This window comes from Myotis daubentonii, chromosome 1 (assembly GCF_963259705.1).
Source record: "Myotis daubentonii chromosome 1, mMyoDau2.1, whole genome shotgun sequence".
NCBI lineage: Eukaryota > Metazoa > Chordata > Mammalia > Chiroptera > Vespertilionidae > Myotis > Myotis daubentonii.
Genome location: NC_081840.1, coordinates 57246139 through 57262830, shown reverse-complemented (window position 1 = coordinate 57262830; position 16692 = coordinate 57246139). Strand labels below are relative to the sequence as shown.

At 41.0% G+C, this 16692-nt stretch overlaps 1 protein-coding gene across 2 annotated transcripts in view; it reads left to right on the top strand.

The window, feature by feature from the left end:
• The first annotated feature begins 542 nt into the window (after positions 1–542).
• The window catches only part of TMOD3 (tropomodulin 3), a 77631-nt gene continuing 61481 nt past the window's right edge, over positions 543–16692 (top strand). The window contains exon 1 of one of the 2 annotated variants that reach the window (XM_059701243.1): positions 543–715. The gene's annotated coding sequence lies outside the window, so the exon portion shown is untranslated. The remainder of the gene's footprint in view (positions 716–16692) is intronic. The other variant, XM_059701234.1, reaches the window with a different exon arrangement.

The window sequence follows — 16692 nt, the reverse complement described above, 5'->3', positions numbered from 1 at the left end:
TTTACCTATCAATTTATCATAACAAGTTCAAAGGACTCGATGCCATGTCTCGCATCAACTACCCCAAGGGTACGTACAATACAAGCCATGCCATGCGTGCCTCTTTAATAAAACTCAGAGGAAAGCTATACCAAGGAGCCTCTCAGCGGTTCTCAACCTGTGGGTCGCGACCCCTTTGGCGGTCAAACGACCCTTTCACAGGGGTCACCTAAGACCATTCTGCATATCAGATATTTACATTACGATTCAGAACAGTAGCAACATTACAGTTATGAAGTAGCAACGAAAATAATTTTATGGTTGGGTCACAACATGAGGAACTGTATTTAAAGGGCCAGAAGGTTGAGAACCACTGCTCTGGCTGCTGCTCATAGCTCCAGAGGGTAGAGTAGAGAGCGTCGTTCCAGGCTGGAGGGAGGCCTGGTATCCACAGCTGCTTCCAATGTCTCGAAGATTGTAAAGCTGGGGTTCTGCGCTGAGCTTCTCCCTGTACGCTCGAACTACAACTCCCAGGGTGCCCTGCGACCTGGGAGTGCGCAGGCGCGTGGGTGACGGAGGGGGAACCAGCCTCACAGACAGCGCGGTCGTGTTGGGGTGCTACTGGCGGGCGGGTCCGGCAACTCCCTGGGAGGCAGACGGGCGGGTGCCGGAACCGAGCTGCGGCAGTCCTCGCGGGTCTGTGAAGAAGCCGGTGGCCCCAGGAGGCGCCAGTCAGGTAAGTCCAGCGGGTGCTTTCCAGGAAGTCCGTCTGCGGGCGCGGGCAGGGAGTCGCACCGGCCATGGTGGCTGAGGAGGGAGAGGTTGCTGCTCTTCCAGCCGCCGGCCTGGGTCTTCTTCCCCACGGGTCCCTCGCAGGGAGCGGGGGACGCTGAGGGCGACTTTGGGGTGACCGGGCCCGGGTGGGGGCCCTGGGGCGCGCTGGGAGGCGCCTGCGGTGGAGGCGCGCGAACCTTGAGCTGATGAATCACTTGGGGGCCCGGCCTCCCCGGGTTCGGGACCGGCCCCCTCCCCACTCCTCCTCTCCCCTCCCCTCCCCTCCCGCCGCCTCCACCCCACCCAGGCGTAGCTCGGGGGACGGTCATCTTAAAAGGGTTTTCTCACCAGTACTCTTCAAAGGCTTCTGGTTGTTCAAAGTCCGAAAGGAAAAAAAAAAAAAAACCACCTTAGGGCACACCCTTTTTTAAAATTAAAATCTGGCTTGTCCTGCGCTCGCGGGTTTGATCTCTCTGCTCTCTCTCTCTGTCTTAGAATAAATTCCTGGCTCCCCAGTAGCACAGCTGGATCCGGCTGTGAAGTCGCTTGTGTGTTGGTTTCTTTTGAGGACCTTGTACTTTTGCCTACGGAGGAGGTTGGTGCGTTTCCTCGGCAGGCCTGCATTCTGACTATAAACAAACGAGAAAGAGCCGCGGGTTTTTGCTTTTTTTGTTGTTTGTTTTGTTTTATGTTTAGTTAAGAATCGCGTTTCCGACTTGCCCTTGGCTTCTCTTAAAACCAAAAGTCATCCGGTAAGGAACACTGCAGCAAAGCTTATCGCAGGAGGTCATACTTGAACAGGAAATAAGCCTGTGAAATGTAAATTAGTTATGTGCGGTCTCTCTCGGCTTGTAACATTTTCATGCAGCTCATGTTTCTTTTTCTGAGAATCCTTTAGATGATTTTTTCCCCCGACAAATTAAATTGATTAATTAATTGGTCTGTCAAAAAATAATACGCTTAGAAAAATAGTTTTGTCCAGCCTCATTTACTTGTGCTAGTCTCTTGTTCCTAGTTCTAGGCACTTTTTTACCCTATCGCTTCTTTGAGAGACCCTAGTTTTATTATAAATGTTTAGAATCTCCTTTCTAACACATTCCTATGAAAGGAACAAAAAGGGAATGAAAATGTCAGATCCAGTATGTTCTCACTCTCAGCTTGCTTACTTTTTTTTAAAATATATTTTATTGATTTCAGAGAGGAAGGGAGAGGGAGAGAGACAATCATGGATCAGCTGCCTCCTGCACGCCCCCTAGTGGGGATTGAGCCAGCGACCCAGACATGTGCCCTTGACGGGAATGGAACCCGGGACCCTTCAGTCCGCATTCCCACGCTCTATCTATCATCCACTGAGCCAAACCGGCCAGAGCTCAGCTTGCTTACTTTGGAACCTCTCAGGACTTCCAGCTTGCTCATCTTTAAAATGAGGCTGTTGACCCTAAGATTATTCCAGCCCTAAACATGTCTGATTTTTAAAAATTCATGATTTTATTCAGGAAACATGGGCCACAGGTGTCATTCCAAACCCTGTGCTAGGCATGAACGAACAAAAATGAGTTCTGGAGGCTGTTACTGACCTGCTCAATTTCCTGTAATCATATTTTTATGACTAATTCCAAAATTTTGTTGTAAACCCTTCAGGCCCTATTGCTCTGTAATTAGCTTCACCTAAAGTTAAGACGTAAAGTCAAACTCCATTACAATGATTGGTTTTAGTCTAATCAGATTTTCCTAGTCTCAGCTACTGGCCCATTTAAATAAAACACAGGTTCCCTGCAACACAAAGGACTTGAATGGTGTAGGGTGGTGCTTCTTAAACATTAACATGCATAAATCATCCGGGATCTTGTAGGTCTGAAATGGGGCTCTAGAACTTGCATGTCAGACCACACTGAATATCAAGGGTTGGGAGATACTTTAAGGCAGCGTTCTCAACCTGTGGGTCGCGACCCCTTTGGCGGTCGAACGACCCTTTTACAGGGGTCACCTAAGACCATCCTGCATATCAGATATTTACATTACGATTCATAATAGTAGCAACATTACAATTATGAAGTAGCAACGAAAATAATTTTATTGGTTGCGTCACAACATGAGGAACTGTATTTAAAGGGCCAGAAGGTTGAGAACCACTGCTGAGATGTTCATAGTGACAGTTTAAAGACAGGTGCTGAGCCCGGCCACTGTGGCTCAGCATTTGAGAGTCAACCAGGAACCAAGAGGTCGCTGGTTTGATCCCCTCAGGGCATATGCCCAGGTTATCGGCTCCATTCCCAATAGGGGGCCATGCGGGAGGAGGCCCATGTATGAAATTACTTTCCCATTGATGTTCCTCTCTCTCTGTCCCTCCCCCTTCCTCTCGCTCTAAAAATCAATAAGAACATATTTTTTAAAGAAATAAAGGTAGGAGCTGATAGCTGTGATATTAGATGCATAGTAATTGCTTTTTCCAACTCTCAGTTTTAAAAAATAATCCTATTCCATAGAGGGTTGGGGTGGGGGGTTGGGGGGACGTGGTAAGAGATCAACCGAAGGACTTGTATGCATGCATATAAGCATAACCAATGGACACAAGACACGGGGGTAGGGGAGGCCCGGGGAATGTCAAGGGGGGGGGGGGCAAAAAAAAGGAGACATATGTAATACTCTTTGTAATACTTTAAGCAATAAAACAAAATTTTAAAAAAATAAAGGATTGCTATATTAAAGAAAACAACAACAACAAAATAAACCTACATTTCTATGGGAAAAAAAATAATCCTATTCACTTTAACAAACGTAATTGTTTTCACAAGTTTTTTTTCTACTCTCTCTCCTTCCCTTCTTTCTCTGCGCAGAATCCTCTCAGTGTTTTCTCCTCTCTCATCCTCTTCCGTCTTCAGTTGTTTCATTCACATTAATTCAATCATTCACTGATTCAACATGTGTCTTGCCCCATCTTGTACAAAGCACTGTCTTAGGCTCATGGCGAATACAGACATTAAGACACGGTTTTTGTCTGGGAACTACTCTCTTTGAGATGAGGCATAGTACAGAGTGCTGTAAGAGCCATCTGTGGGGAATAAAAACATGCGGTAGGAGTTCAGAGGGAGAGATCTTTTACAGTTGTGGGGACAGGAAACAAATGAAGTCATCTTTTTTCCACTCACTGGTCATCTCTGTCTTCCCAGGCTATACTCTGTATACTGTGTGAGTTTATGTGCCATATCTACAATAGAATACAGTATAATTTTGTAAATTTATTTACTTGGAACCTGGGGTGAGCTTGATATACACGACAATTGATTAGATATGAGTAAATCATAGGAAGAGTGAGAGGTGGTGAGGATAAAAATATACCTGGATAGAGGGAGGGGAAAGATGAAGAGAAAGGAAGAAAGAGGAGGACCCAGTAAAATAGAAGGAAAGATCTCAGTAGGTTTTCAGGAGTCTGTCTGATGTACACTGCTCTTGCTATTTAGGCTGTGTTATCAACTGTTAAAGATCAAATTAGCTGGCATTCTTCATTCTTTTCAGTTTCCCTTAAATTTAAAAATTATGGGCTCTTAATTAAAATAATTGAAGAGAGTATTATTCTCTAGGCTGTTATAGTGGCTAAAGCACTATTGTCTTTCTATCCTCAACCTTTCTTGCTGACATTTGATTTACATGCCTTATTCTCATTCAGTTTTATCTCAAACCTCCAAAATCACAACTATAACATTGTATTGAGAGGAAAATGATATAGAAAAACAGAAAATTCAACTGGACTTGTAACAATCCATTTGGTACACATATTGAAATCCTAAAAAATCAAACTTGATTTGCTCTTTATGAAAAATTAACATGAACACATATATCTATCTACCCATACATGTCTGTAATCCATTAGATTATTTATAATAATGAAGGAATAGAGATGTGAATAATCCAAAGAGGCAAAAAATTGAAAATGTATGTGTAGTAATGTAGATTTCATTTGAAACATCCTTCACCTATGCCTTGAAGCAGATTCCTATTTTGTATGTTTTATGAGGTATATTTAACATTCAGTAAGATGCGCATATCTTTTTTAAAAAAATATTTTTATTGATTTCAGAGAGGAAGGAAGTGGGGGAGAGATAGAAACATCAATGATGAGAGAGAATCATTGACTGGCTGCCTCTGCAACCTGGGCATTTGCCTTGACTCGGAATGAGCCGTGATAGGTGGATGCTCAATCACTGAGCCACACCGGGCAGGCAAAATGAGCATATCTTGAGTGTCTAGTTCAAGGAGTTCTGATAATTTTATACAATGTAACTTAAACCAAGACAAATTAGAAAACATTTCCATCACCATGGAAAGTTCCCTCATATCCCCTTCCAGCCATTTCCTTCACCCACCCTTCTCCAAAGGCAACCACTTTGATTCCACATTTCTAACACCACAGATGTGTTTTGCCTAGTCATAGACTTCACATAAATGGGATCGTACAGTAGTATGTGCTTTTTTGTGTCTGGCTTCTTTCATGTAACAATGTTTTTGAGATTTTTCTGTGTTATGTATCTGTGGTTTTGTTTTTTTGTTTTGTTTTTTTTATTACATCAATGTGAGAGAGGAACATGGATTGCTTGTCAACTGTACTCACCCTGACCTGGGATCGAACCCCAGCCTAGGCATGTGCCCTGACTGGGAATTGAACCTAAAACCTGTTCGTGTAAGGAACGACACTCCAACCAATTGAGCAGGGTTTGTTGTTTTTTCTCCACTTTTTTTTTTTTTTTTTTTTTTTTACAGAGTGGAAGGGAGAGGGATAGAGAGTTAGAAACATCGATGAGAGAGAAACATCGATCAGCTGCCTCCTGCACACCCCCTACTGGGGATGTGCCCGCAACCAAGGTACATGCCCTTGACCGGAATTGAACCTGGGACCTTTCAGTCCGCAGGCCAACGCTCTATCCACTGAGCCAAACCGGTTACGGCTTCTCCGCATTTTTAATGTCACCAATTTTTAGTGTTGTCAGCCTTTTTTATTTTAGCCACACTAGAAGATGTAAAATGGTACCTCATTATGGTTTTAATTTGCCTATTCTGGACATTTCATATAAATGAAATCATATAATATGTAGTCTTTTGGGACTATCTCTTGCTCTTATATACTTAACAGTTCATTTTGAGAATCACTGAAATACATTGATTCCTTCACAGATGTGTACACTTTTTTACCTGTGAAGATATACCCTCCCTCCGTACATATACTCAAACACCTACACGCACTCAATAAAGAGGGAACACAAACACACCAAGACAAACTTACACACCGAGGCAACTGATGCACAGAGATAACCCTTTGCAATTAAACAGTTTCATATCTGGGGATATCTACTCCCAGTAAGCACTGATATCACTACAAGTACCTACAAGTGAACACAATTCCTGAAGTATGTGGGAGAAATGAGGGCTAGAGTGAAGGAGAGCATGATGACAAGTTACATTTATTTAAAGTGTATTCTGGTGTTTAAGGCAACTCTTAGTGCCTTTAGTTAAGTTTTTTAAACAGTAGCAATTGTCTAATAGGCATATATTTAATATGTATATAGTTATGTATATAGACTTGTAGGTAATTCCTTAGCCTGTTGCATAGAGCAAGCCCTTTGAGCAGGATATTATTAATCATAATTATAGAGTAAGGGATTTGCATATGGAAATTATAACTAACAAATTATGTTGATTCGCTGGGTGTGGGGTTATCACTTTAATGAGGAATTATTAAAGACTATTTACTTGATTATATGCATACCAGTGAAAAAAAAGGAGGCCCTTCAAGTATATACAATCTGACATCTATTCCGGCAGCCTTTACCCTGGGTTAAACATAGCAAGATTTGATATAATACCAAGATTTATTTTTGTTCATGGGGAATTCAAGTTAACGTTCTTAAATAATTGCTTTTTTCTTTTCTTTTTTTTTTCTTTATTATGGCCACTGGGGTCCTATGGCTGGAGTATGGAAGTGGGTGGGAGGTGGGAAGTGGGTGGGAGGTGGGTAAGAAAGTTTGATTCTATTGGGAAATATCAATAAGTATGTGATTATATGAAAGTCAAAGCCCCTACAGTAACAATACCCATCCCCCCCCCTCTGTTTTTCTTCAGTTTGTCCCTAAGATTTACTATTTCTCAGAGAAATCACAGAACTATGTACAAAAATGGACCACAACACATTTGCACATTTTCTCCCCTGCAAGGGCTTTGGTGCAGCTCGGCCATTCTGTTAGTCATCAGCACACCCTCTACACCTACCTCTAGTTTACTGAGCCCCCATTATTCCTCCTTGTCTAACAGTGTCACGTCCTATGTACCTAACACATAGGACAGTGATGGCGAACCTTTTGAGCTCGGCGTGTCAGCATTTTGAAAAACCCTAACTTAACTCTGGTACTGTGTCCCATATAGAAATTTTTTGATATTTGCAACCATAGTAAAACAAAGATTTATATTTTTGATATTTATTTTATATATTTAAATGCCATTTAACAAAGAATAATCAACCACAAAAATGAGTTCGCATGTCACCTCTGACACGCATGTCATAGGTTCGCCATCACTGACATAGGACAACATCTCTAGTTTGCTCTCCACCAGAGAATATCTCTTGACACTGCATTCAGCCCCTTAGCCTTCCCTCTGCCATATCATCTTTTCTTCCTTTCTTTTTTCCAGTGCCACAACCTTAATTCTGATCTATACCTTCTTTTGAGTAGGATACCTCTTCAAAGAAATGTTGTTTGAACTGGTTGCTGAAAGATGTGAAAGGATTCAAACTTGAGAAAAAGGGGGAAGGGTTGCTGTGTATCAGGTGTAATGAACAGTGTGATGTGAGGGCTGGAGGCAGAAATGCATGGAGATGTATTTACCTTGGCTTTGATACCGGATATGCGAGAATCACTCCTTCCCCTTCATTTCCTCTCCTTTCCCTGGCTCCCTTCCCATGTACTTTGATCTGTTTGCTTAGTATATACTTCTCCCCACCTCTATCTAGCTAAACTTATCCTTCCTGACCACCCACAGTGATCTCTGAACTTCTGTAGCACCAATTTCAGTACCATTTTTTTGACAGTTAATTATATATTGCCTTGATTTTTTTTTTTTTCTAAGCTTTAGGTGCCTGTCTCATTTTCCCAAATAGAGTGTTAGTCAAGGTGTTTAGGTCTCAGGAAACACAAACCCACTTAAGCTAGCCTATTAGAAGGGATGCCACTTAAGCTAGCCTGCTAGAAGGGATGCCACTTAAGCTAGCCTGCTAGAAGGGATGCCACTTAAGCTAGCCTGCTAGAAGGGATGGTGTCAGGGCTGGCACTTGCAGTGGCTGTTACTGTAAGGCGATAGAGGCCCCTGAAATGAACCGTAGCTGGGACCCAGAACAGGCACTGGGAAAGTCCCTGCCCTCCTTCCTCCGTCTTTGTCCTATGTGGACTCTCTTCAACTTCTTCCTGTGCCTCTCAGCTCCCTTCTAGATGTTAATTTGATTATCTTGATTACTGAGTTTTTGTTGCCCTCTCCAATGTTGCACCTGAGGCAAGTGCCCCATCTCCCCCCCCCCCCATCATCACCCCCCCAGCTCTAGCACTGCTCCATTCTCCCCTCTACAGACTGGCTTTCTCTTGGCTTCTGCTTCCCCTCTTAGTAGCTTCAGCTTAAATGTGACTTTGGCGTGCTGTAATGCTGCCTCCAGACCGCATGATAAATGATCTCTCAACTGAGGTTTTATTTCCAGCTTTCTAGATTCCTGGAGAATTGAATTCTTTTCTATCTTGCTTGGGTTGGGGGTAACCCCTGTACCAAACATCTGTGAGGGAGGGGGCATTATTATGTGGTTGCTTAGGCTGTATACTTCACAGGGCCTGTAGTAAGGGTGGTTCCAGACAAGGGGATTTAGGGTTGGTCATCCCCAAACATGCTTGCTTTGATACTGGAGATCAGGTATCTTTTTTGTAGCTGTGCTGCATTTAGCAGATTAACAGCCAAAAAGTAGGCTTGTTTCTTATTTAGTATTGTTTATTGCTATGGCTCTCTGACCATTTGACCATTAGGGTTAACTTTTGGGCATAATAGGCTAATCAGAGCCATACACACACACACACACAGACACGCACACACATATATATATTTTGTTTTTAATCCTTACCCAAGGTCATGCCCCTCATTGATTTTCAGAGAGAGAGAGTTGAAAAACATTGATTGGCTGCCTCCCGCACACACCTCAGCCGGAGATCGAACTCGAAACTCAGGTATGTGTCCTGACTGGGAATTAAACCCACAACCCTTGGTGTATGGGATAATGCCAATAAATTATTAAAATTTGTTTTATCATAATTTGGAAAATTTATAATTTTGAAGCAAATTAAATATATTTTGAACATATTTTTCTAGTTCAGAAAGACTGGGGATGTAGGATATTGATAATCAGTTAAACAAAGAGTAATAATAGGTCTTTACTGACTTTGTCCCCAGTCCAATTAGAACAGTGGTTCTCAACCTTGGCTGCACATTAGAATCACCTGGGGATCTTTTCAAAATCCTGATTTCTGGGCCTCTTCCTCCGGAAATTCTGTTTCTTTGTTACTAATGTTGTGGCCCCACCCCATAACAAAGAAACAGAATTTCCGGAAAATGTGGCCCAGAAATCAGGATTTGGAAAAGATTCCCAGTGATTCTAATGTGAAGCCAAGGTTGAGAACCACTGAATTAGAATATGGTAAAACCAGGTACTCCCAACATTGATCTAAAACCTTACTAATCCCCCTTCTTATTTTACTATACATTTATTTAGTATCTACTATATTGCAGGCACTATGTTGGGCTGACAGTATAAAAAGAAGTGCCTGCCCTCAAAACCCTCACAACTTATAGAGAAGGTAGATATTTATCAAATTGATTATAGTATGGTGAGATAAATGCTAATGGAGGTGTGGGCAAAATGATTTTACACCTCTCTTCTACTGTTTTGTGTACATTCATCTCTCACTTTTTTGCATTCTCATTTTTAGTCTTACCTCTCTCTCCCAATCTCTATAATTAATTGTCTATTATATGGATCACAGTATAGTTATATCTCATTTACCTAGCATGAACTAAGGCAGTATTCCTTAAAAATGAAGTTTGAAGATAATTAATGATAATTTTATTAGCTAACTTTTTAAAAAATATATTTTATTGATTTTTTACAGAGAGGAAGGGAGAGGGATAGAGAGTTAGAAACGTCGATGAGAGAGAAACATCGATCAGCTGCCTCCTGCACACTCCCCACTGGGGATGTGCCCGCAACCAACGTACATGCCCTTGACCGGAATCGAACCTGGGACCCTTGAGTCCGCAGGCCGACGCTCCATCCACTGAGCCAAACCGGTCAGGGCAGCTAACATTTTTTTGAACACTTGCTCTGTGTTAAGAACTGTTCTAAGGGATTTATATGTATTAATTCACTTAATGAATTAATGTATTAGCTCTATGAGAAAGGCACTATTATTATTCTCATTTTACAGGTGGGAAAACAGAGGGACAAAAAATAGTTCATCATCTTACCCAAGATTACAAAGCCAGTAAGAAATTGAAATATTTTTAAAAAGCTATTTTAAAATGTAGCATAACACTTTTTCTGGTCTTTTTTAATGGAGTCCTCCAAACTTAATTTAACCAATCTGATTTGGAGGCTATAGAATTTAGACTTAATTGTGGGCATTGATGTTATTCTCTGTTGTTGAATTGTCTTTTGAGGTTGTTGTAGTTTATAGATTATTGGTAATTGCATTAAATTGTCTCACACTTTTTGTGTTTTAGTTACTTTATAGTTTTTCCTCCTGCTCTTGCTTTTTGTCAGTTACCGTCACTTCAGTAATTTGCTTCTGTTAAAGTGTAGTAACAAAAGTAATAATGTGGTGGAAAGTATTTTATAGGGGCAGTGTAATATAGTGTAAACAGCATGAATTTTAGGTTCAGGTTCAAATTCACATCCACTGTTGAGATTTTGTATATCCTTGATCAGGCTCTATCCCCTCTGAGTCTCAGTTTCTTTATCTGTAAAATGAGGATAGTTATATTTTGCAGTTATTATGAAGAGACATATATGATAAAGTACCTGGCATATAACAAGTATGCAAATAAAATTTGATTCCTTTATTTTTTTCTTCATTATATTGGAATATAGCATATGGCCTCTTTGTTAATCTGAGAAACTCAGGTAAATGAAAGAAGTATGTTTCTAAGATGTAAGATATGTACAGCTTTATTCTGTCATGTAAAAATAATAGTTTACAGTTGATGTCATGACTGTTAATTTTAGAACTATTATCCTGAACCCCTGTTTTGGGTCCATATACTACAGTCTCAGCAACCTCCTCTCCTTCTCTAAATTAAATTAAGTTGCCTTTTACTTCTGTGTGGCTCTCCTGATTTCCCTTGTTTATTATTAAAGGGAAAATGTCCTTCAGCCTTTTTTAAAAGAACATGTGCCAAAACACATCTTATGACCCAGGGGTTAGTAAACCAAGCTTCTTGGCCAAGAGCAATGATTTCTCAGACTTCCCTTCTTTCATTAGTTCTGCTTTTTCAGCTGTCACATCTTAAATATTGTTTTTCTTTCTACCTCCAACCCTGCCATTTCCCAGAAACTACCTCCATGAGTAGTATGGTTCTCATTATTTCGGTAGTTTTATGTAGTTTGGATTTTATTTATGTGTATATCTATTTGATAGTTTTGTTTTTGTTTTTACATGCAATAAACTTGAATATTTCAAGAAAAATGATCTTAAATATAATGTTACATGCAATAAACATTAATATCTCAAGAAAAACGATTTTAAATATGATAATGTTACATGCAATAAACACCAATTATTCAAGAAAAATGATCTTACATATAATATTACATGCAATAAACATTAATATTTCAAGAATAAAAGGATTTTAAGTATAATAATATTACCAAAACTGTACTAACATAGTATGATATCACAAATGTTGTAGGAAATATTAAAAGTCTGCAAATAACAGGATTACTTCTATTATATTCTAGTATATTTTTTCCCCTCTGGTTCTATTTTTATTCATCAGTTTATGTTGTCCATTATATTCCATGAGTGAGATTATATGATACTTATCTTTCTCTGACTGGGTTATTTTGCTTAGCATGATGCTTTTAAAGTCTATTTTGTCGGATATGAGTATTGCTACTCCAGCTTTTTATTTTTCTTTTCCATTTGCATGGAAATTTTTCCATCTCTTCACTTTCATCTTGTGTGTCTTTTGTTTTGAGGTGGGTCTCTTGTAGACAGCATATAGTTGGGTCATGTTTTTGTATCCATTCAGCTACTGTACACCTTTGAATTGGACCATTTACTGGTACTCCATTTACATTTAGGGCTATTATTGAGAGGTACTTATTTATAGCTATTTTAATTCTGTATGGCTAGGGTTTTCTTTCTGTTTCTTCTTCTCAGCAATCCCTTACAGCAATCCCTTTAGCATTTCTTGTAATGCTGGCTTGGTGGTGATGAACTCCTTTAGTCTTTTTTTTTTTTTTTTTTTGTCTGGGAAGCTCTTTGACTATTTTGAATGATAGCCTTGCTGGATATAGTAATCTTGGTCTCAGATCCTTGCTTTCTATTACCTTGAGTGCTTCATGCCATTCCCTTCTGGCCTGTAGAGTTTTTGATGAGAAGTGAGGTGTCAGCCTTATGGGAACTCCTTTGTAGGTAACAGTTTTCTCTTGCTGCCTTTAAGATTCTCTCTTTATCCACTGGGGTATTGAGGGCTTGTCCTGGGGGGGGGGGGGGGGGGAGTGGCTGGCGGGGTCAATGGGGGGGGGGAAGGAGACATATGTAAAACTTTAGACAATATAAGTAAGTAAATAAATAAATAAACAATATAAGTAATTAAGTAAATAAACAAACAAAATAAATGATTCTCTCTTTGTCTTTAATTTTTGACATTTTAATTATGATGTGTTTGAGGGTGGGTCTGTTTGAGTTCTTCTTGTTTGGGGTTCTCTGTGCCTCCTGAATTTGTGTGACTTTTTCCTTTTCCAGATTAGGGACGTTTTCTACCATTATTTCTTCAAACACTTTCTCTATTCCGTTCTCCCTTTCTGCCGCTTCTGGCACACCTACTATTCTAATATTGTTACATTTCACATTGTCCCACAGCTCCCTTAAGCTGTCCTCCTGTTTTTTAATTGTTTTTTCTTTTTGGTTCTCTGATTGAGTGATATTTTCAACTCTGTCTTCTAATTCACTGATCCATGTACCATATTTGATTTTACAATTTGAAAAGTTGAGGACACTGGTCTTCATTCAGAATTTTTGCCTTAACTATACGGCCAATGTCATGTTCTGTTTGTTGTTTGGATTTACTATCTAATATCAATAATTTGTGACTGTGAGGCAGTCTGTGTTTCTGAAATTCCATGACATGAATTTTAGCTGTAACTTTGCCAAATAAATCAAATTTATATATATCATTTAAAAGAGCATTCAGCTTAATATTTAAAACCCTGGCTACCAAGTCAGGTCTGTTTTCAACTTTTTGCCAGCATTGTAAATTATTTGTAATATCTGCCTATTTTGAGTTGCATGTCATGGTTATGAATAAATTGGGCTTGCCATACTTTGTTACAATTGCCATACCATCCTGATATCACTGCTGCATATTTCTGGGACTACCCTCAAAAGACGATGAAGGTATTATCATTTTACCAATCTGCACATTGTGATTTTCAGATCTAGATGTGAGGTAATCCATCAAACCATTATATTTTTCAGCTCTCAACTTAGATTGGCTTGCTTTAATGAAATTTATCCAATTGGCTTCCATTTTTTAATATGAATCGACAGTATACTGTTGAGTTAATTTTTCTGCATTTAAAATAGGATTGAATGTGTCCCGGACAGAGAGATGAAATCCATAATACTGCATTTGTGTGACTCGTGTCCTCACATTTTGTCTGGTATTATTGTTGATTACACTGTCGTCTCTGAGTCTTAATGCAGTATCTGTTCCCCAGCCTTTTTCACCATGTGGAAAATGAATAGCCTACGTCATTGCATCTAATGTAGGAAATAGGATACTGATTTGTTTCATTTTAGTGACATTCAGATTATTGGGATCTGGTTTACAATGAATGAGTTGGTCCCTTTCAAAAGGAGGTTCTCCATCTTCCTTTCTGAATATGACAGCAACTTCCGTTACACGGGGATAATTATATCTACCCAGATCACTATTACAATTATATTTAATTGCCATTGTTACTTCCATAGGAGCAATACCTTTTGCTGCTGCTTCAGATTGGGCTTCCTTTTATACCTCATGTAGCATCTTGTATGATTTTGTTAATTCGTTTATTTCATGCATGAGGTTGTTGATGTTGATCATGAGTCTTTCTGAGGAACCTTGGTTTTCTGACATTGCTAATCTTTTCCTCGTCGCTTAGGCCATGTCTAAAATGTAGAGTTGAGCAAACTTCCAAGAAACACCATCTGAAGGATGTAAAGTTCCAGTATGCTGATAAACTTGGCCGTGTGTTCTAAAACAGTGTGGTCCATATCCTGATGGTGAAGCGATATTTGCACTCATTGAAGCAAAAGCAAAAGAACTATTTTGGAATGAATATTTTCCATAACATTTTTTAGTGTCAGAATCTTCGCTTATCATTAATTTTTTAAAGTATGCTGGGTATTCTGGAAAATTTATATCATTTGGACAAACTTTACCTTTGCTGCAACAATAAATTTTCCATCAGATGGTTTTTCATCAGAGAAATTTAGTGATAGGCAAAATTGACATGTAAAGGTCATTCCACCACAACTATGTTGGTAATTACATCCTCATTTACTTCATTTTTGCTGTGAAGGCAGTTCCTACCAGTATTGGTAGTACTTGTCGATAACAGTTTTTCAGACATATTCTGTCGACAACACCGCTTTTTTTCCGGCTGCAGAGGTATGTTGTGCCAGTAGTTGGTCTTCAGATCTGGTGACGCTGCTGCTTTCTTTAGGCCGAAGAGGTACATTGTGCCAATAGTTGGTCTTCAGACATATTCTGTTGACAACTCCGGCTTCTTTCGGCTACTGAGATAAAATTGGGGCCAGCCAGACAGAGTGGGACCGCGGGAGATTGGCCTGCCTGGAAGGGACCACAGGAGGGCTTCAGGGCGTGTCTGGCCCCATCTCTCCTCGGCAGCCCCAGCTCATGCCCCCAGCCTCGCAATCCCACCTGGCACCTGCCTTGGCCTGGTGCCGCCCGCTCACCTGCTCCAGCACCCCGCCGTGGTCCTGCTGTCGTCGTCCAGGGGTCCCCAAAGGTGTGGACGGAGTCGGCGAAGAAGGAAATACACGGCGACAGTGTTCAGTTGATCATCATAGCCGGGTTCTCTTGTCAGGGTCTGGTCAGGATCTCTAGCGAAGTTCTAGTTAGGATCTCCAGAGAGGTTCTGCTTCGGATCTCCAGCAAGGTTCTGTAGCCATGTTCCCTCGCTAGGCTCTCCAGCCAGGCTCCGTCCAGGCTCTCCAGCCAGGCTCCGTCCAGGCTCTCCAGCCAGGCTCAGTCACCAGGTTCTAGTCAGGTTCTCTTGCCAATTTCTTTAGTCAGGTTCAGTCCAGGATTTTTTGCCATGTTCTCTCGCTAGGCTCCATCTCCAGGCTCTGAGGCCAGCCTCTGTCCAGGATCCCCTGCCATGCTCTCTCCAGCGAAGCTCCTCCGTCTCCAGAGAACGCTCCCGTAGGTTCCGTGCCTAGGCTCTGTCTCTCTTGGTTCTGTCTTCTAAGCTCTGTGTTCTAAGTTCTGTGTTCTGAGTTCTGTGTCTTGCTGTCTTGTTACATCTGTATTTATACCAGTTGATTTTAATCCTGTCAATTTCTATTACAAAGGCTAGGGCGTTTCTTATCTCCATTCCAGGGAGTAAAGATTATGTAGCTTAAGCATGATAGTTCATAGTTAAAGTGATTAATTACCCGCCTGGCACTTAGTTGAGGGGTTTTATTCCCTCCCTAACTTCAGGGGAAAATCCCTACCTGGGGATTCAACCTTTCTTGGAGAGGTGACCTTGGTTAAAACACAGCGCCAAGAAGGTGAGCAAACATATTAAGAACCGTATGCCATATATGCCAGGTCCCTTGAAACAGCAAGGATGGACCGGCTCCCGGCAGTCGGGGCCCATCGGGCCGGCAGTGCCTCCACTGCTGCCTGCTGCCAGCGCTGTGTCGCTGACACCTGCCATGTTCCGTGCTGCCCCCCAGTGGTCAGCACACATCATAGCAAGCGATTGAACTCCCGGTCTCCTGGTCAAACTCTCAGGGGACAATTTGCATAGTAGGCTTTTATACCGTAAATATAGATTGTTTCTCGCTGCCACGTGATTATTTACAAATACCTCATCTGTTGGTTATTGCTTCAGTTATTCATTCTGCATATGATAGTACCACTTTAGGAATGAGGTTCTCTACAGTTGTGACACTAGGTTCAGGTGGTGGGGCAGTGCCATTTTCTTTTCAGAGAGGAAGGAAGAGAGAAAAACAGAAACATCAAAGATCATAGAGAATCATTGATTGGCTGCCTCCTGAACCATTATCTGCTACTGAGGATTGAACCTCCAACCCAGGCATGTGCCCTGACTGGGAATCGAACCGTAACCTTCTGGTTCATAGGTTGATGCTCAAACACTGAGCCACACCAGCCAGACTGGTGCCGTTTTCTTGAAGAATGGCTCCCCTCTGCCAATTGACTGAGGGAACTCATTCTCTCTTTAGGTATTCTCCTCCTGGTGAGAATTACATCCTAACTCCAGGGCATACCAAATTTCTTTGATTGGTTCTCTATCCCCCACCTTCCAAGTGAAACATCCAGACACATTATGCAAATTGTAGACAGGTACCTCTTCAAACATAACTGCTTTTCTGTTTTAGTCTGAAAACAAAGCTTGGTGTGTCC